Here is a 4,754-nt window from a genome sequence, read left to right as displayed (position 1 = left end):
GCCTTTTCCGTTTGTATGCATCGAAAACGGGCAAGTTAATATGGTTTTGAGATCTGCTTGGTGTTCCCTATGAAGATAACTAAGTGTGACATAGAAATTCCTTCAGTGTGACTCAGTATCACCGTAAAATAGCAATTTTACCAAAACTTCAGAATGCCCAAAGTACTGTTTTTGACGTTTAAAAGTACCGTAAGGCTGTATTTATGCTCAGAAAAGTGCCTGCGTATCCCTCAAATGTCAACAGAACACGACACGTTAAACATAAAGGCCGAAACCTCATTTATTTCGGCAAAAAACAAAGCAAAACGAGACCAAATGCAGAAAGACTGTGTTTGTAGTGTGGGTTGCCTATCGCCCCTTAGGGGGTTTCTGCATAGGAGCTCGGTGACTAGATCCTGTTTCCAGGTGTTTCATCCCCCCTGGAACCTGCAATTTTTGCGATACAGACATTTCATAAAAATCAAAGTTGTAGAGAATTAAAAGGCCTACAACGTTTGTAAAAGGCAATTACCACATTTCTGGGCTGGATTACGCACAATATGCCGAATAAGAATTCTTGAACATTGAAATTATAGAAAAATGTTAGTATTTGTCTTTTAGAGGCTAAAGTTTCGCTCCAAGCACCATGTACCCCTTAATACTTCTTGAAGAAGAGATCAGTCTGCATTGAATGACGCAAACCGCATTGCTGTATCTCAAACACAAGTTGAGATATACCAATTTGTTCAAAAGTCGAAATTTTGAACTTTGAACACGATTTGAGCCGATCGGCACGGTGGGATTTTGTGGGACTTTTGGCTAGGCACTCCTTAGACATGCCTAAAACGATCCCCAAAGTTTGGTACTGTTCGGAATTTTGTCTAGGTAAGGGGGTGTTTTTGCACAATTTGACTGTACTATTAGGGACGCGTCCTGTCACACTTGTTGCTGCCGACTGCACACTTCAGCCACGTTCTTCTCTCTCTGCCTGGCTTCGTGCGTTGAAATCTCTCGGTAAACTTGACCCGGAAGTGTGTTCGTGTACCGCGGGATGATGTACTTTTCCGTAACGGTGGTGTAGAAACTAATAAGACGCCAAAGCTCGTGGGCAAAGACTTTCTACCCTGTCGTCCATTCTGACGAAATCTATGAGATTATGAACTTTGACATTCATTCGAATTTAAATGAGACAAGTGCGAAATGCGGAGGGGTCGTGGGCGTTAAACTATTTTTGTTTTTCTTTGTTTCTTCTCGTCGCGGGCAGTGTAGTGTAGATGCGCCGGGCCGGCCCGCCCCAGTGCCCCGGCCCAGTAGTGTCGCTGAGTAAAGAAGAGTAAGCATGCTTGCCACAGCTTCACACGGCGGCGGCCTGCTCCCCTGGGCGGCCCGGCCCCGGCGGCCCCAACGGACGGCCGGCCCTGCGACCACCGCAGTGTAGTACTACTACTACGTACTCTGCCAGAAGCGAGAGGTTGGCACGGCGGCGGTCGCAGGAGCGGCGGCGGCCAGGACCGGGACGAGCAGCGCCAGGACGAGCGAGACGCCAAACCAGTCGGGGAAGTGTCTTGTGTACTCGTCTTCCCCGCTCGGCCCCGCCCTGCCTCGCCGCTGCATGTGCACCGTCACCATTCACCGCGCCGAGGCCGGGCCGGGCTGAAGCAGCAGCAGCGGTTTGAGGACAGTCGGACTCGGGCACGGCGATAAGGCAAACACAAGGGGTGGGCCGGGGCCGCCGGGCGGGCGCCGCGGGCAGGGCAGGGCAGGAGGAGGATCACGGGGGGAAAGGGCTGGGCCGGGCCAAGGGCCAACAACAGAGGGGCCCAGCCCGAGCCCGGCCCAGGGCCAGGGGGCATTGGACGGGTATCGCCTCGGCTCGGTCCTATCCGGGTGCCGCGCCGCGCTGCTGCTGGCGAGCGGAGCGGGTTACACCACCATTACACCACGGGGGCCCACCGCAGCCGGGCCGACGTACCGTACACCTCAAGGCCACGGCCCCCCTCGGGTCCACCACCACAGGGAGGAGAAATGGAGACCGTCTGCTGCCCGGTGTGTGCGTCGCTCCGTCTGCTCTTGTCTGCTGCCGTCTTTAGCCCGGCCGGAGGTGAGGCGTTACACAACAGGGCGAGGCGCGCCGGGCCGGAGCTCTCTGAACTGCCAGGTCCGCGTTTGCATTCGCCTCCCCGCGCCGCCGTGCAGGCCGCGACCGTCCCGGTTATCTTTGGCGAACTTTGTTCTGCACCGCGCCCGGCTGGCAGAGACGCGGGCGGCGGCGGCCTCAGCAGCAGCAGCCCGACAGCGTGACGCTAAATCCCGGGGCAAACATTTGAAAGTGAAATGTGGATCGGAAACCAAGCGAGCTCGGGCTCAAACAGGACGCTGTGGTGGGGGAGACGGGGGGTTCGGTTGGTCGGTGGCAGCGTGGCGCCAAGACCCACTGCTGCTGCTGCTGCTGCCTTGTTTGCGGCAGCCGAGCTGGGTCAAGAGGACTTGGTTGAGGCTGGTCAGGGAGACGGACGCCGCCCGTCGGGGCGCTGGCCTGAAGAGCAGCGTTGTCGCCGGATCCGTCCAGCCCACCCCTTCCTTCCGCCCCGCCACCCCTTCCGGGTCGAGCATGGTCCCGGCGACGAGCCGGCCGGACGTCGTCCGGGAGGCTGGTGGTCCCGCCGATTGCGTCGTTCCATCTCTGCGCGCGCGTGCCACCCGGGTGGGGGAGGGGAAGGGGAGCTCCCCGCCGCCGCGCCAGCACAAGTCGCGCCTCGCGGGCACGGCAGGGCGGCGGGGGGTCGCCGGTCGGCCTGAGTCGCGGCGCGAACGGGCGGAGAGCAGAAGCAGAACGCGGGGCGGACGACAGACGTCGTTCCTCTCTTGTTATTTATTCTCCGATGACAGGCCGATCCCTTCCGGAAGAGGGGGCGGCCGGGGTCGGAGCGTGCCCGGGGTGCGTGCGCCCACCCCCTCCCCCTTCTCCAATCTATAGTTCCGCTATTCGTCGAGTTGAAAGCGAAAAAACAATAATCGCACAGTTTCGTTGCGTCATCGCGAGGAGATCACACACAAAAATACTGGGCGGTGGGCGGCGTTCTTTTTACCCTCGCGATCAGCGCGCGCCGAGTGAGCACTCGTGTTGTTTTTGAGGCGCGGATTTTCTGTGAACGGCTGATAGATAACCCTGGCGGTGTGCGGGTGACCGACCGCGCATGCAGCACGCGACTCTGCCATGCACTGCCCCACGCCGCTGCGTGTAGAAAGTTTCCCTGGCGCGGGAGGAGGACGACGACGACGACAGACGTACGCTGTTTGATTGATGGTGGCACCCCCGCCCCGCCCCGCGCCGCTCCAGCCCTTGTCACTCTACCCCCCGCTACTCCACCTCCCGCCGCGCGCGCGTGTCGTCGCTCATGACATAATACCGAAGCCAAAGTTGCGCGCGATGTGCGATACAGTGCGGGGCGGGGTGGGGAGGGACGTTGGAGCCAAAGCAGCAGGGGGATCCCGGATTTCCGCCCGCGCGCACCCTTTTCTTAGCCGCGGCGGCGATTGGCCCGGCCCGACGCTGCGCGGCGCGGCGCGGAGAGCACGTGAGTGTGCGGTCGGCCGGGCCGAACGTATGGAACGGGGGGGAAATGGGTGGTTTTGGAGGCGGGGCGGGGCGTGCGGCAAATGACATGTTGTCTCGGCCGTCCGGGTCCGGCTGGTCGGCCCTGGCTGGCACATGGGCCGCGCCTCGCTGCTGCACCTGGGCCCAGCTGTTGCCGCGGCTGCTCGCCCCGCGCTTCGCCTCATCGCGCGGTTCTGCCCCGCTCGCGGCTGCTGGCCCGGCCTCCAATTAAGCCGTGCTCCTGATCGGCCTTCTCAGCCCCGCGGCCTGGCATGGCGGCGGGCTCTATCGCGCGGGTCGGCCCGCGGGCCGGGCCAGCGCAGCGGCGGCGACGGCGGCTCCCGACTGTACCGTCTGGCGCCGACTGCATCAGCTGTCTGGTCGGGCGCGGGGATTATCTGATGCAACGCGACCCCGCGCGCGACCCGCGACCCGCGGACCGCTTTTAATTGGGAGACTTTATTTTGGTGGCGGCGTCCCGTCCGCGGCTTGTCGGCCGGTGTCCGCGAATGCGCGAGTAGTAAAGAGGTGCGGGTGCGATCTCCCTCGGCAGCACTCGCGGCCCACACGCCGAGAAAGTGTCAGCGATGGACGACTTGACGGGCAGCAGCCAGCTCTTCTCTTGTGCCCCCCCCTCCCCCTTCTACCTCATCCTCTTCATCCTCTTCATCCCCCTCTGCTTATGGCCGCGTGGGAACGAACGCCTTGCCCTCACCTCACGGTGCGCCGGTGTAGTAGTAGTGGGCTGCGACGCTGCTGACGCCGTCCTCCTCTGCCCGTTGTCGCACCTGTCATGCGACGTGTCAGGCTTAGCACCTCGCCATTGCCTCCTCTTTCTTGTCCATAAATTAGCCGGCGGATACTGTAGGGCGAGGAGACGAGCCCTTTTGCTTCTGATGCCCTTTGCTGCTTTTGCTGCTGCTGTGGCTGCCGCTGCTGCTCCGGCTCCTGCTCTCTGTGCCCGTTCTGATGTCAGGAATGCGAGGGAAGCTCCGTCCCGGGCCGAGAGGGGGAGGGACGCCGCCGGGGGACGGTCTCTCTCTGTGTTTGTTTCGGATGCAGGTGGTCAACGGACTTGCCTGACTGACCGACAGGCTGGGAGCTGCTGCTGGGAGCTGGCGGGCCAGCGAGAATAAATATATGAAAGACTCTCTGGCACACAGCAAGCGGCACCCCC

The 4,754-nt window shown here is 60.9% G+C and overlaps 1 protein-coding gene across 1 annotated transcript in view; it reads left to right on the top strand.

The window, feature by feature from the left end:
* LOC113202064 (uncharacterized) overlaps positions 1-4,754 on the top strand; it is a 21,267-nt gene that overhangs the window by 12,959 nt on the left and 3,554 nt on the right. The gene's annotated exons all lie outside the window — the stretch shown is intronic.

This window comes from Frankliniella occidentalis, unplaced genomic scaffold (assembly GCF_000697945.3).
Source record: "Frankliniella occidentalis isolate FOCC.00 unplaced genomic scaffold, Focc_3.1 Scaffold241, whole genome shotgun sequence".
NCBI classification, from domain to species: Eukaryota; Metazoa; Arthropoda; class Insecta; order Thysanoptera; family Thripidae; genus Frankliniella; species Frankliniella occidentalis.
Note: the sequence above shows the minus strand (reverse complement) of the source record. Positions and strands in the feature narration are given on the sequence as shown.